General features: G+C 43.7%; 1 long non-coding RNA gene across 1 annotated transcript; it reads right to left on the bottom strand.

The window, feature by feature from the left end:
* Positions 1-814: 814 nt before the first annotated feature.
* On the bottom strand, positions 815-27,750 carry LOC309355389. The gene is made up of 3 exons (XR_014162528.1): positions 27,648-27,750; positions 13,948-14,033; positions 815-882 (listed from the first exon to the last, which is right to left on the bottom strand). It is a non-coding gene; the product is annotated as an uncharacterized lncRNA (long non-coding RNA).

Here is a 27,750-nt window from a genome sequence, read left to right as displayed (position 1 = left end):
TAAAGACACAAGCACCAAAAAGGCTAGGTCAGCCTGAGGGAGCAAAGTTTTTTAAAAAATGTACAAGCAAGAATATATACTACTCAGCCACTTCTTAATTATTTTAAGGTTAGAAAGAGCAAGAAATGAACCTCAGATTCTTCTCCCTGCTTCTCCTGCACCACAAGGGATTATAAAGGAAAGTGAATCCCTTTTACGTCTCCCACAAAAAGTCCCTGGAACTATTTGTCTCAAGTTTGGCAAGCATAATCTGCTCTGTGCCTGTAAAGCTGTGCCTGTAAAGTTCATTCTTTTGGCCAAAAGGGGTGGGGGGAACTTGGGGCCTTTTTTGTTTCCTAATTTCAGTCAGCTTCATTTTGTACAGAGCAGCTTGGAACCCAAAACCTAGATCAAAGCAGAGAGAGCGCACAGCCACTGAGAAGCAAATCAGAATTAAAAAAATGTAACGATACAAGGTTAATCTTTGTGCCTTTGCACACCCCTAAAATCTACTATATATTTTAGAAAGTGGTTTGTTTGTCTGATTTCTACACATTCAGATGCCTCTTGAGATATCATCACCAAATTTGGCATGAGAGTTCCCAAAGTGGGAATGGTGCTCTTCATTGATGTTTGGATGCCAGGCACTATTTTGAATCAAAATGGGGGACTGAAATATCACTTTGACATGACTTTGCCCATTATTTACCTATTTCCTTGAGGTATCACCATCAAACTTGACACAAGCTTTCCTGAATTGGAGGTCATGGACTTTGTTGCTGTTGGATGCCATTTTGAATCAAGATGGTGGACTGTGACTTTGGTGTGACTGCACCCGTTTTATAGCATAGATCTAGCTCGGCATTTTGAAGCCTTGTTGAGAAAGAAGAGTCTTCAACACACCTTAAAAAACAACAAAGAAACACCAGTCTGATATGTAACGGCTTGATTCCGACACGGTGCAGAACAGACTTCCTGTTAAGAAGTTATCTGCAGGAGGTGCTCTCCAGGGATTGGTTGGTCAGATGCGCTTTTAGGTATCTTGATTTCAAGCTGTATAGAGATATGTATTCTAGCACCTTGAAATTAGTCCAGTCACTGATTAGCAGCTAAGGCAGTTCTTTCAGCAGCAGCATAATATGTTGGTGATTTTCAGCCCTGGTGAGCAGTTGAGCCCACCACATTGTGGTCTAGCTGAAACTTCAATGGCAGTGGACATTGGAGATTACCTGTGCATGGACGACAATGGTCAGCCTGAAATGGCCATGCCAGTCACAGCTGGTAAAAGGCATTCCTAACTGCTGAGGACACCTGGGTCTCTAATTATAGAGCTGTATCCAAGAGCACTCCCACGCTACAAGCGTGTTCCTTCAGGAGTAGTATAATCCCATCCATAGCTACTAATTGACCATTTATCTGGAGTCTTGAACTGCTTACCTTCTGTCTGCAGATGCTGCTAGCTCTCATTCAGTCCACCACCAAACCCAGGCTGATCTAGTCTGGCCACGTCTGCTGTGGCATGCAGGCAGCTGTCAGGATGCTCTGGCAATCATGGTAGAGAGTGAAAATTGCCCTCCAAGCCTCCTGCCCCCACCCAGGCACAGCAGGGGATGGCAGCGCCCACAATATTGGGGAGCTCAACCCCCTGCCTCAAAATATTGAGGGGGCTGAAGCCCCTTCTGCCCCCTATAGCTGGCACCCCTGACAAGAATGGCTCATCTCTTTAGTGGAACTAGTTAAAAAAACCACACACTTCATGTCACAATCATGGAGCAAGATGGGAATCAGGGGGAGGGAATGGATTTAAGTTCAACATTGAGATTTTCAGAAAATTTCATCCCTACCAGCAGCACAGTGATGTTTCTTGGTATCAATATTTGAAATGAGGGAAGCTTAGCTAGAATTGTCTATAAAGACAGGTTCGTGGAAAGAATCTTGCAGAGTATTTCAAGTCATTCTCATCCAGAAGTATGTCTTTAACACTCACTTGCCATCTTGGGATCATGAGTAGAGAGTAGCAGCCATCATGTATACCTGACTTGGGAATTACAATCTTTGCCTCTACACCTGGATCTTATTACCTTCATCCAGACCTTGCTGGCTTTTAAAATGGATTACTGCTGAGCTCTTTAATTGGATTTGCCCCACAAAAGACCATTCAGAATTTGCAGTGAGATCCACCCACATGGACTTCTAACATGCACCTCTTCCACTAATGAGGTATCCAAGACCTGTATTCCTTTGGGGAGCCTTTCTCCTCCACATAAAACAGAGCAAGCACTGATAGGAATACTTCAGTGCCTAGACAAAAATATCAAAATGAGTTTGGAAATTTAAGACTTTCACTCTGCCGTTGTAGAATGTTCTGACTAGGCTACCTCTTGGTGATGTGTGTTTTCACGGTTTGGGAGGAGAGCAAGGGTTGCTAACCTGTGGCCATCCAGTTGTTGTGACACTCCATTAGTCCTAGCTCACATAGCGCATGATCAGGGATGATCGAGTTGTATCCCCCCAAAACATCTGGAGCACAACAGATTCATTACCCCTTAATTAGGGGATAGGACATTATGAAGTTTGTTTCTTTGAGGAATAAATGGATTTCCCTTTTTCTATCTGCAGCTTCTTGCTTTGTCACAACACAGGTAGGTTGCTGAATGAACAATAATGAACAATGCAAATTACCAGGGCAGATTCTTTTACCTAATAAATTATTATTTTTTTAAATGGCCCAATGATCCAAGAATACAATGATACTGCCTTACAAGCTGTGCCATGTCAATAGAACCACCTGCTTGACAAGTGTTCTCTTCTTCTCAAAGTCTTGCATGTACGTGCTTATGTTAGGACAGACTGACAGCAACAGACCAGTAGTCTTCAGCCTTTTCAGACCCAGGATCCAGCTTTAAAATATGCATTTTGGGGACCCATTTTTTCTTCTGCTTTTTACCATGTATTTATACAATAGTGGTTCTGCTGTTGTGAAGAACCATAGACCAGGCTGCAACCCACCAGTTGAAGACTAATGCAATAGACAGCCACATCAGCTGTGGCCTCTACTGGGCAGAGATGACTTGACTTTTAGCATCCAGAATATTTAGACTTGAGTGCTGCAATGTGTGGTACATGGGATGATTGTTTGGAAACACCAGCCAGTTCTAAATGCCGCTGCCAGGCTGTTGACTGGGACTGGCCAGTGGGAGCATATCACGCCTCTCTGGTGTGAACATATCTTGCCTAGAGTGTTGTTGTTGTTTAGTCGTTTAGTCATGTCCGACTCTTCGTGACCCCATGGACCAGAGCACGCCAGGCACTCATGTCTTCCACTGCCTCCTGCAGTTTGGTCAAACTCATGCTGGTAGTAGCTTCAAGAACACTGTCCAACCATCTCGTCCTCTGTCGTCCCCTTCCTCTTGTGCCCTCAATCTTTCCCAACATCAGGGTCTTTTCCAGGGGGTCTTCTCTTCTCATGAGGTGGCCTAGAGTATGCAGCCCCTATTGTGAAGTCTCAGAACAAAGAATATCTTGGAGTGCTTGGAGGCAGTCTGAGAAGTGTAAATCCCATGGAGAGGGTTGGGGTAGGAGATTCTGAATCATGACCCAGAGGAAGCAGACGTCAGGAGAACAGGCTGTGACAACATAGACCTTTCTTGAGTAAGAAGACTCTCTTCCCACCCCAGTGTCAGGTTGATTGGAACTGAATGCAGCACTTCAATTTGGGTTACTTCTTATTTCATTCAAGTTGGCTTTGCTTAATCCTTCTTGAGGTTTACCAGTTCTTCTTGAACCTCATTTTTCTTCTCTGATCCTGCCGCCTCTGCCATCCATCAGGAAAAGTTGTTTAGATCTCTAAATCTCTGCTCTGGAATAATTTTTTAAAGGTCTCTGCAAGGGGATAGGTGCCAAACACCATCCTGGACTCCCCCTTAAAGGAACTGTTCAAAGGAACAGCTTACACTTTCGATGGATGCCTTTTTCCAAGGGAAATAGAAAAAAATAAAGCAGCCACCAAGAATAACATCCGATTTAATGCTGCCAGCCTATTTTATGTTTTTAAAAAACCCAGTAAATTTTATCCAACATAGTTTCTGGGAAAGGAAAAAAAAAGCTTAAGAGAGAGATCCACATATTTATAATCATTTTCAAGAAGGCACAGACTAGTGCTTGCTCCAAACCAACCGTGGTGAGGACTGGCTTCTTACCATCATAGAAATAGAACTCAGAGTGCAGCTGGACCTTTCTCATGAGAAGAACATGTCACTGATGCTGAAAATGTGTTCGTTCAAAGTCCTGTGACTTCACATGGAAAATATTGTGCTGCTTAATTAACGGCAATAAGGAGAGATGAGGCATTGCCTTGCAGAAAAAGCAACCCAAACACTCAAATCACTCTCCAAAAGCAAAACAAATATGGCAATATAAAGGTCTGGGAGTTTCAAACTATGTGTGTGTGTGTGTGGAGACACACACAGAGAGAGAGAGAGAGAGAGAGAGAGAGAGAGAGAGAGAGAGAGAGAGAGAGAGAGAAGAAAATGAAGTGTTTGGGATAGAGTACCCATCGAGTCCAGCATCATGTTCTCACAGCAGCCATCCAGATACCAACAGGTAGCAAGATTTGAGCACAACAGCACTCTCCTCATCTGCAATTCCCAGTAGAATCACACCGGGAATTGCACTTTGCAATAAAAGAGACTTTTCATTATTAGGACTGTGCAAGGTACTCCAGATCTGGTTCAGGGCGCAATTCAGTGATCAGGCCCTAAACCGGACTGATCTGAGCCTACCCCAACCCTAATTCCAAGCCAAACTGGGGGCCTAACATGGCCCTGATGGTGAATTAGGGTGTGAAACCCTAAATATTTATGTGGTGGACAATGAGGGTGGAGTGGGAGAAACAGGCAATGAAGCAGAGCCCCTTCCCTGCCTTGTCTTTTTTCCTCCCCTTTCCTCACCTCCCCACTGCCCCAGCTTGCTCCAAAGAAATTCCAGAGCCACCTAATTAGTTTTGGGATTTGGGATTATGCCAAGCCCAGATACATAGCCAGATTTTTTTAACTGCAAAAGGCTGGTGGAAGATACTTCTGTTTGATTGCAGGTAATTCCTTCTTCAACTTGCAGCCTCATATTACACACTGCTCTCAGGGAGCCCTCAACCTCTGAAGGCAGTTTTTGGGGTGTAGAGGTCTACAGGAGGAGGAGGAGGAGGAGGAGGAGGAGGAGGAGGAGAAGAAGAAGAAGAAGAAGATCTGTTACATGTGTTGCTTTCCACCTGCTCACCTATTGAATACAGCCCATAAAAGTTATTACAATGGATACAAGATACTGCAAATGCATGACTCATAAAAGTACACATTCCACTTCCGCAGGAAAGAACCCTCATCTCCTTCACCTGACATATATGGCTGAAAAAGCAATGAGATTGACTTGTAAGCAAAGGTTACAACAGATGGGATCCAGCATGGAACTAAAAGTAGCCAGATGGAAGGTGTTCTGGTCTCTGAAGCCCTGTCTGCACTATAAATTGAAAGCAGCATCATACCACTTTCAACAAGCCATGGCTTCCCCCAAAGAATCCTGGAAACTGTAGTTTCTTAAGGGTGCTGAGAGTTATTTCCCTTACCTTATTCACTGAATAAGGTGACCAACAGATGAGTCATTATTTCCATTAAAATATTTTGTGAGTCCTTGTGTATTCACAGTGGTGCAGCACCTGGAACCAGCTACCTGGTCCTGCAACATTGCAGGGTCATATTCCAAGAAATGTTACCAGACTAAAACTGAGCGTGCGAAGAGTCCTGGGCCCCTGAAAACACCAGTGAGGCTTTTCTAAATACTGCTGTTAACATTGCTCTCAGAACTTTAGGAAGGCCCTGTTCACATTCATCATTGCTCATCAGCAATCCAGAATGCACTTGGAACCAGTGTCCAAAGGATCATGTGCTGGTACAACTGTGAGCAGGGCTTTTAAGATCATTTTAAGGGAAGCACAAACCCCTCAGCCACCTCATACAGTAAACAAGAGCAGCACAACCCCTCCTCCTCCCGGTCCCATGAAATCACTACAAAGTTTTCTGATACTCCCTGAAAGCCGCGTAAGTTTTCTCACCAAATTTGCAAGGGGTGAATGGACTTTAGGAACATTTTTTGACCCATCTTTGGAGTACAGAGTCCAAGTGTTATTAGGACAGTTCAAGGGTCTCCCATCCCTTTAAACTTGACACATTCTCTTTGCAAGCTCAACTCACTTTAATTGCTTCCTGTCGAACAGAGCAGAGGGATTAGTGATATACAGGCTTTAGTTTTAATAGCCTTTCTGAATTGCCCCAATGTCAGTTCCTTTTCCTGTGAGGAAGGGGGATTAAATACATACTTTCTCTCATGACTGCCTGCCTCTTTTTCTATAAATAGTGCTATTTCAACATTTTGAATAGACAAGACAAAAAATAAGAGGAATTCAGTAACTAAAGCCTCCATTTTCCTCCCAGGGAGAGAACTGACAATAGGTGGAATTCAAATAAGTTACTTCAGGACAGCAGCAGGGTCTATCTGTCATTAGCCCCAAAATTCAGGTTAAAAAAATGCAAATAGGAGACTTCCAATTAGCACAAGAAAATAACATTGTAGAATTAATTAGACATTATAGAAAAAGATACTGACCTTGTAGAAAGACATCACTGGATGATACAGAGATATTTATTTAGTGTTATGTGGAACGTTTCTTTCAATTTCACATCCAGGTAACTGAGAAAAGCAGTCTTTCAGCTACAATGGTGGGCTTCTATGTGGAAGCCACACTAGGTTTGAACTGTCGTTCTGTTATTTCAGAGCAAAACATCCAGATCATCTGACTTGATTACTATGTAACTTTCCCCAAATGTTACTTTCACAGTGATTTCAGAATGACACATTCTACATCTGAATAGAGTCACTGGCTGATACTTTGTTTTAGGTGGGTTAGTACTGCAGGGACGCAGGTGGCACTGTGATCTAAACCACTGAGCCTCTTGGGCTTGACAATCAGAAGGTTGGCAGTTCGAATCCCCGCAATGGGGTGAGCTCCCTTTGCTCTGTCCCAGCTCCTGCCAACCTAGCAGTTCAAAAGCACGCCAGTGCAAGTAGATAAAAAGGTACCACTGCGGCGGGAAAGTATATGGCATTTCTGTGCACTCTGGTTTCTGTCACAGTGTTCCATTGTGCCAGAAGCAGTTTAGTCATGCTGGCCACATGACCCGGAAAGCTGTCTGCAGACAAAAGCCAGCTCCCTCGGCCTGAAAGTGAGATGAGTGCCACAACCCCATAGTTGCCCTTGACTGGACTTAACCGTCCAGGGGTCCTTTACCTATTGCAGGGAGTTTGCCAACATTTGTATTAACAATAACCCATAACTTGGCTATTCTTTCAATACCAGTGTAATACCACCATGGCTTTTGGCATTACACTGGCACAAACTGTCAGTATGCACCAAACCATCTGAAGGACCTTTTGGTTGCTTCAAGAAGTCCTAGGGTCAGTGGTTCCCTTGCATTTGCTTTGATGTGGATCTAGAGTTTAAAGTCATTCTTAGGCCAAATGCAGCTGCTTTAAAAGTAAATAGCTTGATAGGCTTCCACTCTACTTTTGACCGTGTCCAATTTGTTCTCTTGGGGCCAAATCCTTTTTCAGGACTCCAATCAGCTAACAGAGACATCTAGTGGCTGAGTGACACATTGCAGGATGGTCAAAAGCCACAGCTCTCCTAAAGAGTATTTTCAGTTTCCTTCGTAGGTCTATCTATGGATCATGCATAAAAGTTATGCATTTTAACATTTGTATTGTGATACTGTGTGTTTTGTTTTTAACTGTAGGTTGCAACTGTAAAAAACTAATAACCAGGCAAAGGGCCTTCTCAGTAGCAGCGCCCGTCCTGTGGAACGCCCTCCCATGTCAAGGAAATAAACAATTATCTGACTTTTAGGAGACATCTAAAGGCAGCCGTGTTTAGGGAAGTTCTTAATGTTTGGTTCTATTTTTAATATTCTGTTTGGAGCTGCCCAGAGTGGCTGGGGAAACCCAGCCAGATGAGCGGAGTATGTATAAATAAATAAATAAATGCAAACAAACAAACAACCAATCAATCATATAAGTTCCTCTAATATTTCTTTAGCTCATGACACTATCTTCAGTATTGGGCTGTGATTTGGGAATTTATTTCAGATGTAAAAGAGACAAATAAATCTTCAGCATGTGAAACTACCATTCAAACTTGTCTGAGAATGGGTAGCAAGTAACAAACCAAGACAACAGACCAAATTCCTGCATCCTATGCAGTGCTATCCTGAATCAGTAGAACCTGTCTCTGATTTTTTAAAAAGTTGTGACTGTCTTTAATTATTCTGGGGTTTTTAAAGTGATCTAGGATCATTCTGCCAATACAGCACCATTTGCTTTCCATATCAGTGCCTATAAATAGCTGCAGCCAATTACACTGGGAGGAAAGGCACAGCTTTCAAATGATTGGTTTAATTTGCTTTTCCGGATGAGATGACTGCAGATCTAATTTTGCTTGGCATGCCATTGGAAATACTTGCCAGTTATCTTTCAGGGTGATGAGGAGGAGAAAATTAATCTGCAGTTGGAAGTTTTGGTTTCTCCGTGAGTGTGAGTGTTTCAATTTGCAACCCTGCTGTCCAGCAAAGCAAGAGATGTAAAACAACAACCACAACAATTCTTTTCTTGGGCCACACCATCCTGGCTCTTCAGCAGGCCTGGTGTCAGTGGTTGGCAGGACTGAACATCTGCTGGGGCCCACACACCAGTGGAGGGGCTCATCATCAGCCAGAGTCCCCCACACCCAATTGACCAACCACTGATGTCACCGCTGCTTCCATTTCTGATGTCATTATTCTTGGGTGGGCTGCCTTGCTCCCTACATGTGCACTAGCTTCCAAACTGGAGACTTCAACCTGCCGCTCCATATCCTGGTTCAGCTGCTCCACCAATAAGAGGCAATGGCCATTTCCAACTAGGGGAATAAGGAAGTATTGGCAGCTTTCCCCTTTGGCTCAGCGCTGCATGGCCGCAACCAACCTCTCCCCTTGTTTTGTACTAAGCAAGTTTGGAAATTAAGGAGCCGATGGTGGTGATATTCAGTGCCCTATAACTGCTTAGGAAATATTTTCTCTTTTGGAAGGATGCGTGAAATACCTTTAAAAAGAAAATAGAAAAAAGGCAGGGCTTTATTGTGGTTTTGCAACCGATTCAGCTTGCTGCAAATCCCTTAGACCAACAGTGAATTTAGCATTGCTACCATAGCTCGCCTTGGTTATTTAACAAGAAGCACTCTTAGGACACAATCTTGGAAAAGGAGCTTCAAATGTTCCAAGACACAGAATGTTTTCAGGTGTTTGGGGGGCAGGATTGCAATCTGGAGCTCTGCCAAGCACGTTTGCTCCTGCAAGAATGGTAGCAAAAGGTTGTGCAATGCAGGTCTGTGTTTCGTCATGCCTTTCAACTTTCTGTGGATACCTCTGTCTGCAGCCTCATGAAATAAACTAACAAATGTGAAAATACACAATATGAAAAGAACTAAGACTGTCCAGCTCCACCAGCATTTCCTCAATGGGTTTGCATTCCAAACCCATGATCCTCTTCCTTGCTCACTACCTAACAACACTCTAAATCTTCCCACTGTCTAAAGCTCAACTTGCAACTTGAAAAGTGGACACAGGAGAAACGTGAATGAATGAAAACCTTGCTGAGGCAGCAGCCAAGGTCATCCCAGTTCCTGAATCTCACACATTCTTTGCCTTAATTTATTTTTTTATCGCACCACTTAATTGCAGTGGAGGTTGTTTATTGGCAGGATAGGCTGAACTTCAAAATGAGTGTATCGCAAAGGCAATTAAATGGGAAAGCGAAACATGCCAGATGAAGTGAGCACTGGAAAAAGTTCCTCGATGTAATTCCCACAGGGAAAGTGTGGGCTGCTCATTCAGTCTAATCTTTTCGCAGAATGTTTAATCACCAAATTCACAGCACAAGGAGTCTCAGCTCCTTCTCCCCCCACATCCTCCCCAACAGTCTGGTAGTTCCCAGGACTTAACAAACACCAACAAGATATTAGAACCATTGAGAACAGAAATTCAAAATCCACATTAAGGCAATACCAAAATGTCCCCATTTAGGTCAGAATATGATTTATTGAATCCAAAACTCTGTTCCCATTCACCCCCAATTGTCTACAATGGGAATGAAACTCTCTTTCTTTCTTTCTTTCTTTCTTTCTTTCTTTCTTTCTTTCTTTCTTTCTTTCTTTCTCAGCAGTATTCTAGGGGCCAAGCACGGATTCCTCATTGTTGAAAGGTCCTATTCCCATCCCAGCATCTATCTTGACATTCTTCATCCTTTGTTCCTGAGGTGTTCCTGTACTACAGCTCCCATCATCCCTGACTAAGCTGGTTGGAGATGATGTGAGTTGTGGTCCAACAGCTTTAGAGGATCCAAGGCTGAAGAACAGTGATCTAGCTCATATTCCCAGAAAGCCCTTTGCACAGATTACCTTCAGCTTCATGGAAATCAGCCATATGCTTTTCCATAGACAAACCACAGCCATCACATTTGACCCATCATATTACTTGTAAGATCACAACACCCCCTTTTGAGGCTCTTTTTCTCTCCACCCCCCACAACTCCTCCATCAGACATGGTCTTCCCCATACTGTCAAGCTTCTCCATCTGAAGTCTCTGAACCTCCACACTCCGTTTATGGCTTTTCATTGCAACAGAGATATGTTTGTTGTCTGTGTTCACCATATTACAATAAGCCTGGGCTACTGGCTTATCATATTTTATTTTGAATGAGTTGTATACTGGTTGATACTCCACAGTCATTCCTGCTTTGCTCCTTTCCTGGCGTGAGTTGGAGAAATCAACCATGTCACAGCTTGACTTCCTTTTACATTCATTTCCAGGAGCATGAATTCCCACCCCACCCCCATAACAAGCCAGGATCCGCATGCCAAGGTTTATGCCTCACAAGCCATTCTAGCTATTAGGGAGCAACAAACCATGATATAATGGGAAGTCAAGTAAAATTATGGATTCCTGGTTTGCTGCTTCTGTTCACATCAGGGACAGACCGAAGGAGGAGTGTTCAGGAAGTGTGCACCAGTAATCAAGCTGCTCATGCATAAGAAGCCACAAGAAACCAGCAATCCTGGCTTTTTGTGACATATGAATGTGCCTGTTTATATACCAGGCACGTCCAACAGGTAGATTGTGATCTACCAGTAGATCACTGGACATCTGCGGTAGATCACTGGTAGATCACCGGCTCCCACCAAAGAAGTTCAACAACTTTGACCTGAACCCCCCAAAAGGGGGTAGATCACTGCCAGTTTTTAACTCTGTGAGTAGATTGCAGCCTCTTAGGAGTTGGCCACCCCTTATATAAACCATGTTTATTAGTTTTTCACAGACAGTTTCTGCACCGATTATCATTCTCTGCCTTTTACTCCTCAGCTGTTAAGTGAGCTGGACAAAACCAGAACATCATGGAAATGGATATTTTAGCAATGTTACCAAGGGGCGTTGGGACCAATGAATGAAAGTTACAGCAGAGTTATATTGCTATTTGGTAACTCACTAAAGGGACAGATAAATAGAAAGTATACCACTGTGTACTGCTGGAGGCTACTTGAGGCTGGGGACCATATTTTTTATATTGTAGTTCTTAAACTGTGGTCTGCATTTTCAGAATGTCCCCTAAACCACAATGAAAATAACAGAAAAATGCTTAAGAGCCAGAGGTTTCTTTGAAGTTTCCATTATATACTAAAGCAGTGATCTACTTTACCCTGGGCAGGGTGTGTGGAGGGGAACCAACAGCAGCTTGACCATTTAATAGTATATGTTGCCACAGTAGAAAACTGAAATTCAAAGACACTCACACACCATCCCCACCTGTTTGGACAGTTCTGACCTGTGCGCACTTAATTAAATGATACATAATTAATTAAATGATATATAAATGGTTTTTGTTGGATTGTGTGCATAACGGGTAGTGAAGTTATATTTTAATTTGGAAGCCACTGAAGCATCCCCTTGATGTGGTAGCTTTAAGATAGGAAAATATGGCCACTTGCAAAACGAACAAACAAAAACGATCAAAGCAGAATAGTGGTGCTCGGGGCAGAAGAGTTAAGTGCAACAAACAGCTGATTCTGATGGATGGTGCTCAGTTGTAAAGCTTTCTTGAATGTGCCTTAACTCACTTGAACTAGCCATGATGGCTATGCTCTGCCTTCTAAATACCAGTTGCCAGAATCCACAGGAGGAAAGAGTTCTTTTTTGCTTAGGTCCTGCTTGCAGGTTTCCCACAGGCATCTGATTGGCCACCGTGAGAAGAGGATGCTGGACTAGAGGGGCCCTTGGCTTGATCCAGCAGACTCTCCTTATGCACCAGTATCTGGAGGCAGAGGTTGAGTGGATGAGAGCAAACAAATTAAAGCTGAATCCAGGAAGTCAAAGGTGATACCGGCAGTGAATCTTCAAGCCTCAGACAGAATGCGACACTTTTCCTATCTGAAGAGGCACATAGCCCAGGACTGTTCCTGGGCCCAGTTTTGCTTTTAGAGAAGCAGCAAGTAGTGACAGCGGCCTAAGGAGGTGGGAGAAATGTGTTTGCATTATAATGCAAATTTACCAATTTTGCACTTCCAGTGCACCCACTGAAACACAGCTCTCCTGTGAACTTCCCTGTTCTCCATATGCTTTGCTGTAGTTCTCCCACTAAATAATGTGTGGAGGCATCAACAGACCAATGTTTACTGGGTGAGAGAAGCATAACATGTCATCCAAGAAAAACAAGAGGGGGGGGGGAGGAGACAGCCCTATCCTGCATTAGAAGATGCAGGCAAAAACACCTACTATTTAGGTATGCTGGAATCAAGAGAGGTGATTTATTAAATGAAACCCATCCATGTATTTCACTTGGGGCAGACACTGTCCATGAAGCCAGCTGCTTGCTAGATGGGTTGTGGTTGCTTATAATTTCACTTGAGACGGGTGTGTGGGAGGCTGCATTCTCTACGTGCCATTCCCTTCTACCTCCAAGGAGGCAGAAATTCAGAGCAGAAATCAGGAAACATCCTTTTCCTGTGGAATACTTGGTCAGATTAGCCTAGATTCAACATAACTCAGTGTCTCAGTCAATTGACGACAACCGTGTTGGGCTGCTGCCCATGTGATGGATCCAATGACTCGGGAGTTTTGCCTACTGGTATATTTTTGGATGTATTCATGCATTGCATTTTGCAAGCAAGAACTTCATTCTGGAAGGAACAGGAGAAGCAAATTCCTCCCCCCTCTAAAGTCCTATTGCCCTTCACTCCCATTTCAAATGAGAACTGGAAGAAAGGTTGCTTAGAGTCTCAAGCCTGCCTAAGATCCAAGAGAAGTGTTAGCAAAAAGACTGGATATGTCCATCTAAGTGCTGGTTTGTGTAATGTGGATCTCCTTATTACAGCTCCAGTAAGGAATATTTCACTTGTGAGTTATTATTACCCACTGTCATTCATTTCAGCGCTTCGACTGCAAAAGCCTTTGAAGGACCTTCATTTTATCGAGAGGCTATACCATGTATCCAGTATGCCAGTATTCAGGATTGCTTTAAAAACTAAGGATTCTGGAAGCATTGCTTGATATACATGATACATAGCTGGTGGGCTATTCCATTCTCATTCCAGTAGGAGTGAGTGGAGAGATGTTTTCTTTTGCCCAGACATTTTCTGCTGCCTCTGTTCTGTATCACATGGCAAGTCCAGGAGAAAGTCCAGCTGAGGAAGTCATGAGTTGAATTGCTGTGGCCCCCATAGACTGCAACCCTCAGAAATAGCAGGCATTGAGATGTGATGTATCAAAAGCTGAGGGTAACACAAAAGAACATGAGAAGAGATTTACACCATGCACAGGGCAGGGACCCTTTCAGCTTACCAGCTCCAGCTTGCAGATTCTTCCAAGTCCTCATTTATTGTATTCCAGAAAACTGCATCTCTGTTGCATTCGCTGGCAGCTCATTTCTAATATAATATTGAAAAAATGGGGTAGGTATGGGGGAATAATAAAACCTGGCATCATTGTGTATCTGGAGTTTGGAATATACAGGGATCATGCAAGTAGCTAGATTAGCCTTTCTTGCATCTATGTTCTTACACAAAGAAGCCAGATGTCTACCCGGTGAAGGCGGTGGTGGGGGGGGGGAGAAGGGGGAAGATTTAATAAATGCAATGAGAACCTTATGCCAAGACCCAAGTCTGCAGCAATTCTAGAACATGGATCCTGAGGGATGGCTCATGAGAGTTAAGACTGTGTTGTATCACCAGCTTCCGGCCAAATGAAGGGAACAGCAATAGATTACCACACCTTTTTTTAAAAAAAAAGCAAAAGCACTCCAGGAGAGAGGAATTCGGAGAATAGAACTGTGGGGGAAGGACACGTATCACTTCCTTTACAGCTTTCCCATATTCCCTGCTTCCCTGGTTTGTAAGGGGAAACATGCATGTGAAACCCAAAGGGTTTGTAAACAAGAGTGTGTAAAAATAAGAGGGAGGGAGAGTTCAGCACCCTTCTCTTATCCACCACAACTTCTCTGATCTAATTAACACCCACCTTAAAAAGAGTGTCTGCAAGAAACAAAACAAAAGCACCAGGGCACCGTGAAACACTTTGCTGCATTACTGTAGCTTACTGCTAAGAAGGCACAGAACAAGCAATCCATGATGCTGCCATGCAGATTTGCCCTGACAAGATTATTGTGGGTTTTCATAGGCTGCAGGGTGTAGACCATACATCCTGTGAGGGTGGAAGGTAAAGTGCTTTGGCTGAGGTATCCATAGAAATCAGACCAATGTTTGCAAGATGAACACTAAAGATAACAGGAAGACAAACCACCTTCTAGTTACCTGAACTTACTGGCATGCCCACTTATACATCACCAAAAAAGAGGGCAAAGGCAGACACAGATTTGCATTACATGTGTTTATGATAATTTACATCTGACTAATTTGTTGAAATGCAGCACATTTCACCATCATGGGGGAAACTGATCAGTTTTTCTGTCCCAGTGCTACTAACTGTTGATAGGCAACTTCAAGCCCCCCATCCTGATCTTCCTCCTGAGGGGTATTGACCATTAAAGTGGACTTGAGCCAGACAGCCCTTCAAAAAAGAAGAAAAGAAAAGAAAAGGGGGAAAAGAGGACACATTCAAAGAGAGGACTGTCCTCTGATAGCCCTGAAATAGGGAACAATCCTCTGAAGTATGACATGTGGCCACCCTAACCACAACACATTTAGTGTCTCTGTGTGTGCATGGAGGGAGTAGATTTCCCATGAAGTCTGGGGAGACAACCAGCATTAGTATCTCTACCAGTCATTGGTTCTGGCTCCAGTTACTGTTGGTCTTCTAGCCTTCTGCCCTACCCATCCCAATGGGCACCAGCTGCCATTGGCAGTGGAAGTTAGTCCATTAGGGTAGTTCCCCAACAAGCTCAGTCTGCCCTTAGCCAGCCCCTACCTGCCTACCTCCTCACAAGCAATCTAGTGGGTGAGGCTGACCCAGTCACCTATTCTTTCTGATCCTCCTTAGTCTCAATGTTGTCTTGGTGGGACTCAGGAGGGAAGATAATGGTGATGAAACAAAAACGGGCAGGCTCTGCCTCTCATTGGCTCTCATTCTGTCAATGTTTGCTTTGGCTCCTGCTGACCTCTCTGCCTGTCCTGATGGGGACCAGCCCCCACTGACTACTGGTCATTGTCCACATGATTAAAACCAAATCCAGAGTCTTATGACTATGCCAGACCTTTGCCAAGGTGTCTTCTCCATTCCTAGGCCGCAGAATACTGTGATGAAAACACGGAGGGCCTGATGGAGAGCAGCAAATGTTGACTCTTCCTCACCTACCCTTGTGCTCAGGCAGAGGTCAGCTGGTTAAAGGGAGGTCCCTTCCTCTCCTCCTTGTCTGTCTCCTACACAGCTGGTTTCTCATTGAGGGTCCTTCCCTTCACACAGTGTCCCCTATGCGACCCCTTGGCAGGTTGGGGGAGTGAAGTGAAAAGGTATGTTAAGGGCTTCTCTGTTTCCAGCAGACCACCCAAAAGCACAACCAAGGAGGCTGGATAGGAGAATGATTTCTTACTTTCTTTTCCTCTTGTCCTGCCAAAAATCTCAGAAAGCACCAAACCTCTTTCTCTCCACCCCCGCCACATCAGAAAGCTCTCCCGCCTCCCCCACCCCCTTTTTTTGGCCTTATCCTGGCATGATGTAGCAAAGGGCATCATTTCTCAAAGGGGACCTACAATCACTTTTATCTGATGGCAGATTTAAAATTAAGAAAACAGGGAGGGGGAACGACACCAACAAAAGTTCTCATGATCTCATCATTTGATATGCAAATTCTGGGGAGGGGGTTGTGTGGTAGCCCCTCTTACCGCCAAGGAGCGGAAGTCATTTGTCAGCTTCTTGCCATTTCGTCTAGCAAAAAAGAGAGACAGAGACAGAGAGGGTGCCTATAAAATGTGGCGACACTCCCCGCCTGAGATGAAACAATATTCTGAAAGAGACATTTCATTCAAATGCAGTCTTAATAGGTGCGGTCTAGCTGCAGCCAGATGCAGAAGAGAATTTGATTGGCTGGGGCTAGGCGCAGGGGTTTGGATGGAATGACCTCAGCCTTCTGATTTTAAAATAATGTTGCTTTGGAATTTAAGGGAATCAAGGAAGTCGGGATAAAAAGAATGAATGTTTATTGTGTGCCAGGAAAGACTCCCAACCCATCCATCTGTTCCACTTTGCTGTGTCACACAATGAATGTCCAAAATTTTTGGTGAATGTTGAATTGATGCCCACATGGGAATACTGACAAACCCAGATGCATAACCAAAATGTTTAGATATACTGTATATACTGGCCATTTTTTCTGACATGCACCAATGAATGCTGACAATGGCATTTAGGTGATATCTTTGAGTCTGTGGACATTCATAACATTTGTCCACCAGGGATTGTCAACATTCCTTTATGAGTATTAACTGTTACCAAATCTCAGACATTCAGTGAAATATAATATATTTTTTTTTTGTGTGTGTGTGTGTGTGTGTGTGTAACATCATCAGGATAAATGCCATCATTCTTACATACTAATGGAGTGTGGATAAGACCATCAGTGGCTATACAACGGCTCTCTCCTTGCCTCTGAACACCAGTTGCTGGGATTGGGGACAGTGCTTTTGCACTCAGGTCCTGCTTGGGGGTTCCCCATAGGCCTCTGGTTGGCCAATGAGAACAGAACACTGGACAAGAAGGGTCAATGGCTCCAGGACCTGCTGAGCACCTCACTGCATAGATTCTCAACATAGCCAGAGACTGCAACCCACAGAGTAGAAGCCTTTTGTGATTGACTCCCAAGTGTCTGGCTGGCGTGCTAGGAAGCTGTTGGAACCTCTAGCACACAAGCTGGCTTTAGTTTGGCTGCCTACATATCACATCTTTGAAAAAGGAAATGCATCACCAAGAGAGATGACAAAGGAAGACAGAGAGTTGCATAAAATTTGCACATTTCAATTTAAATGTATAACTGCAACTGTAGAAATAATTGCTAGTATTTAAACAGAAATACAATGCAACTCACCACTGGGGTAGGGGAAGCTTTGTGCTTGCTCAGTCCAGGTGCAAATAATTGATGGGTAAGGGCCCCCGCTCCTGCATTTAAGTTTTCTTGATCTTTAAATGAGACATGGACTAGACAGCCCCTTGAAACAGAGGGCACTTCCAAGCAGAGGATTATGCTCTGTAAAGCAGAACACATGGTCACCCTGGTGAACAACCTACACTCCTCACTTTGATTTTAGGCAGCTCCCAGCCTAATTAAATGGGGGATTCTGGTCACTTTTGGCTCTGACCCCACAGCACTGCCTGTTGAAGCACCTATATACTACCACTGCAGCTCCCAGTAGACTACCCAAAATAGAATGAGACCCTCGACAGGAAAAAAAAGGCTCCCCACGCTTGCTCTAGCACAAAAGTAGATCTTCTTTCTTTGAGTATCTGGGCTATCTATCTTTAATATTATACAGGTGAATCCCACTGTGCATGTCTTCTTTGAAAAGACAGAGAAATGTTATGTGCATGCAAAATCAATGGTCAGAAGCATAACAAATTAGTCACTTCTCTGGCACTCTTCAGCGCACAATTAGAAGTCTTACATCATGTGTCCTCTCTATAGTCTTCTGACTGAGGTTGAGAAATAGTGACTGCCCAGGACCACCCAGTGAGTTCCATGGATGATCTCACTTGAACTGGGTTTCCCAAGCCTGACATGATTTGAGTGTCCCATTTCAGCATACCAGCCATCATACTGGCCTAAATAAACCAGTACCGTCATCGGGGTGTGACTACAGAGCGTCTAAGCAAGCCAGTGGAGGTGTGTGGCAATAGTAATCCCAGTGATCAGGACATAGATTCAAGGCTATTAACACTATCCGCACCCTCCTACTTATAAAGACTACACTGACATGAAATTCTTCTCATCCCAGAGATCAGAAAGGGACCTGCCCTTTTTATCTACCCTGCTGGAGTTAGAATCAACAGTCATCTCTACAAGTCAACATTGAAGCTGTGAGCTTGGAACCTTGCCAGAGCACATGCATCATGGTTGAATAATGTTCTGTTGTGACTAGTATTAAGAAAGAAGAAAGGTGTCCAACCATGGAGACCAAAGAGTAGAAACAGTCACGCTCTCCCTCCATCCCAGACAATGTTGCCTCTTAGTTCAACCTTTTTTATTTCCATTCATGTATACTGAACTCAAGGTAAGAACATAGGAAGAGCTTTCTGGATCAGAGCCTAGCACCCTGTTCTCACAGGGGCCAACCTGTGGGAAACTTTCAAGCAGGACCTGAGCACAAAAGCACTCTCTCTTATGGTCTGCAGAAAAGGTATTCAGAAGAAGCTGTGGAGGGAGAGCATGGCCCTCATAGCTTGTAACCATTGGCAGCCTTCTCCTCCATCAATTTGTCCAATCTTCCTCCATCAATTTGTCCATCACTGCCTCCTGTGGGAGCAAGCTCTATAGTTTAACTAAATGCCTCTACATCTCCATTTCTTTTTTTGCACAACAGCTTGGAAGCTGTGATGGAAAACAGTAGCAGCAAACATACTGGTAGCTGTTGTTGTTTCATCAGCAGTTACTATCCACAGTCACTTGCATTGGAGCTCTCTGAGAGGGCAGGATTCAGGGACAGTGGTCCAAAAGAATGATTTCTACAAACACTGACACCTATTGGCTGAATTCAAGGAAGTCAAGCGCAAACAATTTTCACAAACAAAGGTGATGGGGGTATGGGAAGGAGCAAGGTTTGACTCAAGGGATCTTTTTCACAGAGCGATCCTGAAAGCTCAGACCTAACCCACATGCCTCTTATGTATTTCATGTAATTTACTGCACACATGGTAGAAATATATCTGACAAAGTATAAAACATTTTTGTTAAACAACAACCCCCCAAAAAGAGAATAAATGAAAGGAAGAAAAGAATGCAAAGAAAAGAACTGGCCCATTGTCCTGCTGTTTAAAATATGAGACACCACAGCATAGACTTTAAAATTAATAGAATGGGCTGAAAATATATTATGTGTCATCCTGTATAATATATTTGAAAGAGCATGGCAGAGGCCCTGGACTGTAATATGTTCCAGCTATATTCTAAATGCCGGTGTAATATATTTTATGCAGCATGTGGCATACCAATTATATATGCATACAGACTGAGAGAGATAGTAAGGGAGAACCACACTGTGGAAAAAACTCTCTAACGCAGCCATCTGATTAAGATAAAGAAGGCTGTGAGTAAAACCACCACAATAAACATGGTAAACTTGCAGTGCTTTTGTTTTGCGTATGCAAGTCCATATGGGGATTATGCACACCAATTCTGAAGTTAATCCATGGTGTGTATATGAGCCTTCAAAAGACCAGCTACAATTAGGAGGACCACCTTTCTACACTCCGATATCTCCACATTATGCAATTGGAATAAAGTATGTGGATTAATAGAAATGTATTTAGTTTTCCCCATGCACTCCAAGATCTATAATCTTGTGGTGCAGAGACAGGTAGGTGGAGTTGAAAAATTTGCATTCTAAGGGAAAGATGGGCCTATGGGAACTATGAAAGCAGGGCTCTGGTGCCTGGAGTACTCAGGCAGTGAGAGGGGCAAAGCAATCACCATAGCTATGGGAATTTATTTCAGTATACACATTTTTGTGTGCACTTTTGCCTAATACCGTCAATTTAAAAAAGCAATCCCCCCCCCCCCGCAAATAATTTATCTATGTTACTTTACTTTTACTAATATATGTACAATTTACCCTAGCCTGTGCATTTTGTACACGTTACTTGGTTGGAGAATTACACTGCAAACTTCAGAAAAGTGTGAATTCCAAAGAGTGGCTATCTTTTGGTTTGTGCATAGTTTTGGAAAATGCAGATTAGGGAAATTTGCCTTTAAATGCAAGCAGAATCAAATTTCTTCCCCATCCCTTGTTTGACCAAGCACAGCAAAACATACTTTAGCTTGGGTTTGTTTGGGGTTGAGAAATAAATTTTTATGCTTCAGGTTTCTGAGAAAAGTACTAGTCTTGAGTGGGGAAAGGGCTGCATTCTCTCAGGAGTAATTCATCGTGGGGGGAGCAGAGAGGAAAGTGGGGTAGATCAAAGTTAAAGGTAAGTGGGACCATTCCCTTTTCTCTTTCTGTCAGCCCTTAGCCCCTCTTCACCCTATTTTTCCCATGCCACCCACATGCAATGGGATCAATGGGTGCATGAAATTCAGTCTAAGCTTTCAAGTTGCCACCTCTGGTCCTGAATGAAGAGAGGGGTAGCCACCACCAATGTTTTCAGGAACAGGATTCCAAATGTAAGGAATAGCAAGGGTGGAGTGATTTAAGAGAGCTTTGGGGTGATTGAGGGATTTAGAGGAGCAAAGTCAGTGTTAGCAGCTTGTAGACTCCGGCATGAACCCACATGCTCCTTTTCGATACGGTCAAGTCACCGTGATATTTTCCATCAGTTTCACATGGCAGATATTTCTGATGCATGCACTTCCTACATGGGGGACAGCTGATATGTACACCATGTCATTAGAAAAGCATGAGGACTAGCAGGCTCACAGACATAGTAAATACCGGCTGTCAGCATGAGAAATTGACAAGATAAAGTCATCTTGTAAGGATTCCGCTGTGTCAAAAGTAAATCAGGTCTTAGTTACAGCTATTCAGGTCAAGACTAGGAGGGCTCCCAGGTGAGTTCAGGTTGCAGCTTCTGGCATCTATCAGTGCATGGTGTCCAACTGAATGCCAAGGTTTAGGGTGAATTTCCTGCTGCGTATCATGCTAAAGTTTGTTCAGAGCAAAGTTCAGTTCAACTAAGCATTAAGTGCTAAATTCGTAATGTGAGCATGCACTGGCCTGTGTTGCCTTATGCAACAACTTCCTATTTAGCTCGCATTAGGATTCTAAAGGAGCACAGAGGTGGTGGTGCTCCACAAAAGCATCTCCCCTCCAAGCAATATCTCAGATATCAGAACATAGTGAGTGACAGTAGGAGGGAAGCTAAACTAGGCTTGCCATACGTCAGGAAAATTCCTGACATGTCCTGGTTTTCGGGTGTAAAAAATGGCGTCTGGGAGAATTTAGCCAAATCGGCAAAATGTCAGGGAAAACATGGATGTAAGTCAATGCGATGGGAAAAGCAGCGAAAACAGCTCAAGAAGCTTAAAATCACTGTAGATTCCCCCCCAAAAGCTCAACAATCCAGGTTTGTTCCCCCCCCCCAAAAAAAGCAACAACTTTGCAGGTGTCAGACATTTTACTTCAAATATGGCAGCCCTAGCAAAACACTCTTCTCTCCCAAATTTTACATAGCTACAGGAGACCAATTTCAACTTGGACAGGAGAGTACAGAAGAGAGCAACAAGTATACTGGGGTATAAACTCTATTTTTATGCTGCAAGACTATCACATCCACCAAAGCCTCCACCAGCTGTTAGAAAAAACATTCGAAGTCCAAGATGCAGATCATCATAGTAACTAAATGAAACAGTCATGGCTCGTGAAATGGGACACTGCTGCAGAGCTTCCCTCATAGCTCTGGTGGCACTGGGACTGGGATGGGGGCAGGGTACTGTGACAGCAGTGGCAGTAAGAGGGGGAGCACTGGGTTGTTATTGGTGGTGAGCCTAGACGGGATAAGGGACTTGGGGGGGGTTGTTGAGGGATAGGGTGTGTGTGGGACTGGTAAGTGGAGTGGAGCAAGCAGAGATGCAGCCCCCAGTATGGACATATTTAGGATGTGGGTACAAGCCTATCCTCTTCAGGAGATATCCTTGCATTCTGCCTATCAGTGACATTATTGTTGTTTCCAACACACATGCCAACTACATGGAGGTTGAAAACAGATTTCTGTTGCTACTGGAGCCAATTTTTGAAATTGCGCGGTGGCGGCGCGGCAGCAACAGGAGGCCCCATTAGTTAAAGTGGTGCTTCAGCTTAAGAACAGTTTCAGGTTAAGAACAGACCTCCGGAATGAATTAAGTTCTTAACCTGAGGTACCACTATATGCAAAAGACAAAAATAAAGTAAATAATTTATAGTGATGTGCAAATGACCATGATTTTTTAAAAAGCTTTTTTGGGGAAAAGAAAGTAATTTTGTAAAAACAATTACAGTGTTGTTTGGGGCTTTTTTAAACGACATTGACCAGGATCCACAGAACCCTAAAATTAATTTTGTGAACTCATGGGGTGTGTGCTAAACTTATTTTTCTCAGACAGTCAAACCCCATGCTGCATGACACATTATTTTTGGATTTGAAGAAAGAAAAGTCAAAACTCCTCTGGGCTAGGCTACCACAAATCCTTTCTGTGATTGTCAGCAGTTCTTTGGATCCCAGCCATTGTTTAAAGATCTGTGGCCCTCCAGATGTTGTTGAGCTACACCTCCTACAATCTCTGAGCATTGGCCACGCTAGAAGTGGCTAAGAGTTGGAGTTAAACAATATCTGATGGACTACAGATCACCCATTCCTACATTCAGGCAAAGCTCGATGCATGTCAAAAAACAAATACTCCAGCTTTTGAACATTAGTTTTTGAAATGGTTTGTTAGACTTATTGCAAATTGTGAAACAATGCTATTTCATGGTGGGGAATCCTGCTCTGTACTCTTCTGAATAATGAATTCTAAAGGTAAGATGGTATGTAGGTGTGAAGGAGAATCAGTCCATTTCTGCACCCATGGAAATCCCACCTTGCTTTTCCAGAGACAAGGTAAGATCAGGAGGGATGCTCACTTATAGGTGAGGAGATGGGGCTGGCAAGTGGGGTGGGAGAGGAGGGAGCAATGAAGGGAATTGGACTGTCCCAACTCACAGATTCATGAAGTGTTAGAGGGACTAAAAAACCCCAACCAAATAATTTCCAGATGCATCTTTTGCCCCAGCAGCCAGATCCATGTTGCCTCCTGGGCACATCAGGTCACTTTCCCACCAGGTCTTGGGGGGAGAGAGAGAAAAAGGAGACAATAGCAGAGCTTCTCAAGCCTCATCCGTCTTCTTGCCGTCAGGCCTCTGGCAATGAAAGCCAGATTATGCTGGGGTGGACTCATAATGAACTAGCTGCACTTCACCTGGCTTGCAGGCACATGGCAGATCATAAAATCAAATAAAAATCAGATTTGATTGGGAAGCATGTTTTGCAGAGATGGCCCTGGCATCCAAATGCTTTCCAGCAAAGCGCAGCAAGATCTGCACTTGCAACAACAGTGCTAAGGGGATGGTTGCAGATGTTCTTACTACTTTCACCCAGGGATTCTCAGACTCTGACAACCTCCAAGAGTTGCATACTGCAAAAATCCTAGGTACAGTTGGGAGAGGCCAACTCAGACAAAATATTCCCAGCAATGGTGATGGAAGTTATTGGAGGTTTCCTTCATTGGAGGCTTTTAAGCAGAGGTTGGATGTCCACCTGTCATGGATGCTTTAGCTGAGTTTGCTGCATTGCATGGGTTTGAACTAGATGAGCTCTGGCGGTACTTTCTAACTCTACAATTCTATGATTGTGCTGAGCACCTTGAGTTGGGAGGACTATCTTGGGACATCCTTGGTCATCACAGTGCAGGTTTGCAGCTGCTACTGCCAGTGCGGAGTCATTGCAAGCCACCAGCTGGGCATTTGCACTGTGCTGGCGCCAGTTGACTCGTAGCCCCATGACCATCCCCTGTGACCCACAGGGAAAGGCATCTAGCTACCCTCCCCCTTGGGCACCACTCGGTGGTTTATTACTTCCCAGTATACCACCCCACTGGCGGCAACTGCCAGCCATTGTATATTAAATCATAGCATCACAAAAGAGAATCTCCTCTCCCTTCTATAGTTCTCCAGAAACTAAATGATAAAAGGAGCTGTTTTGTACTGAGTCAGGCCACTGACTCATCTAGCCCTGTATTGTCTTTCTTTCCCAACTGGCGTTGGCTCTCTGCAGGCTCGGGCAGACTTCTTTCCTCCCCTCTGCCCTGCATCCTGATAAACATTTAACAGGAGATTCCAAGGACTGAAACTGATACTTTATATAAGCAAAGCACTAATTCTGCGACTGAGCTATGTGCCCTTCCTTGCAACCGCTCCACTTTTACAACACATGAGTGTTCCTGGAGTCCTTTAAAATAAAATGAGCCATACCTAGCATAAGCAGGGCACATCCTCTCCTGCAGTTTCCAGACCCTAAAACAACAACAGCAGCAGAGTGGCAAGCAGGCATCTTCCCAGCTGCAGAACTCCTTGTCCTTCTATGGACAGTTATAATGTTACTCCTATAGGACAGGGGCTAGAGGTATGGTGGCCTTAGGGGGGACTTCCATGGCTAATCATCTGCACAAGTCGCTAGTGGCATCTCGTGATCAATTGCACACAGACGGTCTGTGCAGACACTATTCGCATTTCAATTTTTTACAAAACTGGGAATGCAAAGCCGCTGCTGACCTCATGCTATATGATAAAGCCACTTTCTAGAGCACCAGGAATTTTAAAGGAGCCCAGCAAAGTAAGCTAAAGTGATGACATCAACAACAACAACAACAACCATCACTTTTCTTTGCCCAAGATCAATGCAGGCTTTGCTCTATTGTATACTTAGCCTGATGGTTAATCTAGTCCTGTATAAGAAAAACTGGACACAAGGCACGGAGTCTATCTTCCTTACCAGCTAGCCTTTCTCCTTTTATCTTCTCTGCTCATCCTCCCTGCAGCCTTCATGCCCTGTTCTGGTGACATGAAAGCTACTAGTCTTCACTGAGTTCTGGTGTGGGAGGATTTAAGATGCCTGCGTCTGGGTTTGGGGGCATCGCAGTTTTGGGGCCATCTCTATTCCACCTTTCACTATTGAGAGGGAAAAAATGTTGTTGTTCGACAGAAGTAGGTGAAATTTGCAGGCATATTGTATCATTCATTGCAGATAAAGCTTGAGAAATTAAAAGCAAATAAATATGGGAGTTTTGTGTTGGATATCGCTATAACGTGCTATTTGCTTTTCCCAAATAGGAATCTTCTCTAACCTTCTTTATTTTTTGCCAGAATTTGATGAAATTTGCAGGGAAGGTCATCCTACCTGAGGATCTGAAACCTGCTAAATTTCAGAACAGCGTCAGTGGTTTTTCTACAAGCAGCAGAGGGCGTTCTGTGGATTATAGGCATGAGAGGTGCCCCTGGGTAATAAACTTGCTGAACAACACACAGAGAAGCTTGACAGATTTTGTGCTAGGTACCATGCAAGTTGATTTTCCTGTAGGAAGAACCGAAAGCAATTTGCTTTCTGGGTAAAAATCATACCTTCTTATTACAAATTAGACTTGTCATTCATAAAGGAACTCCTTCTCTTTCCCCCTTCCCACCCTGGTGTCTTCCTTAGACTGAGAGACATACATTTTCCCCTGGAAAAGCTGCTCGCCATTCCCAAAGAACAAGGATTGAAGAGCACTGGCAAAATAATTCCTTCTGATTGTAAACTAGACTTGTCAGTCACAATGGAGCTCTTCCTACGCTCTCTCTTCACACTGTGGTGTCTGTTCTCCCTTCCTCCATCTCCTACCCTGGCATTATGGTACTTTTGGAGACATTAACTTTCAGCAAGTACATGTCTGCATCTTTTTTTAAAAAAATGTGGATCTCTGAGGTGCCACAGAGCACTTCAAGGGTTCCTGTTTTGTTTAATGCCCATCTTCTACAGATCCCACTTTCCCTCTGACAAGCCCAGAACATACATGTGAGGCATCCTGCTTCACACCGGGATTCAGGATTTATCCAAATCTAATGCACAACTTTTTCTAAACAATGCCCTTGTCTAAACTAGCTGGAAACCATTTTAAAGCAAATCTTATCTTTAAGTTTCCCATGTGAAAATTCTCTGTATCAGAGTGCTCAAAAAAACCCTGACCCTGGAAGCCAGAGTCTCCTTATTTTAATCTCTGCCTGTTTTAGTTGAACATCCTCCTCCTTCATGTCTGCCGCTAAGGACTTTTGCAGCATGCATTGCCAAACACCTCACCATTTCCCTCAGCACATAACAGAAGTGCAAGGCCTGAGCTTTGAACACTCCTTGCTCTATTTTAGTATCAAACAGTTGGGTCACTGTGGTCTTGCATAGCTAAAATTAGAAGAGATTAAAGTAATAGGAGTGGAGCCTGGGAAAGACTAAGACAAAACAGGTTTGCAGAGTAATCAATAGCAAACAAAAGAAAAATACATGTGGACTCAAATGCTCTTGGGAGTAGGGTTTATTCTTGTCTCACCTTGAAATGTGAAGGGGGGACCCTTTACAGAAATGGAATCAAAGTTTGTGCCTTGGTTTCAGTATATCTATCTGCTGCTGAAGGGATGTATTTTACTATTTTTGTCTTTCTAAAGAGGACATAAATGCCAGCCATAATCTCATGTCCAATTAGACTATTTAGGCTCAACTGGTCCTTCAAGCTTCAAGTCCGTACACCCTTCCAGATCTAGATGAACTGACCTTTCAGCTCCACATTGACAAAGTCAATACAGTATATTGTATGTGATCAAAAAGTGACGGTGAAAAAATTCTAAAAACTGCTGGGCATCCTTTTCAGCCATTGTACTTGTCTCCTCTTGACATGCTGAACTCTGGCATTCACACCACAACATCATTTGAGAATGGAGGAGCTGCTTTGTTGCTTTTCACCAGTGATGGAATGGTCACTTTCCAACAGATTCTTTTAAGACTTATACAGCAGTCTGCATAAACCACTCCAAATCAATTCTGCATCTCTTGTTCTATAATTCAGCCATTCAGAACAATGCTGCCTGGACTCTAGAAACTCATTTGGTCTAGGCCATGCATTTTGAATTTTGTGTACCAGAGCAGAAGCAATAGGAAATGAAGCCTCAGCCTATGTCACTTCCTGTGTAACTCAGCAACATAAAACTAAAGCTCACACTAGAGGGCCAAATATGTCATTGTTGTTCCCAAGCCTTTCTATTTGCATATCCTCCAACATTTCTCTGATGACGATAGGGGCATCCCCCTTGAGACACCACAGCCACACACCCCAAAAACTCCAGTGTACGTACCTCTCACCAGCCTTGCTCCTCACCCTCCTTGAATGCTTTTGCCTGGTCAGAATGTGTCCTTGAGCTCTGATGGTGCCTTTTTCTTGCCTGGGTATTCTTCACA

This window comes from Podarcis melisellensis (genome assembly GCF_964234715.1).
Source record: "Podarcis melisellensis genome assembly, chromosome: 1".
NCBI lineage: Eukaryota > Metazoa > Chordata > Lepidosauria > Squamata > Lacertidae > Podarcis > Podarcis melisellensis.
The sequence above is the reverse complement of the archived record's forward strand: the minus strand, read 5'-3'. Positions and strand labels throughout refer to the sequence as shown.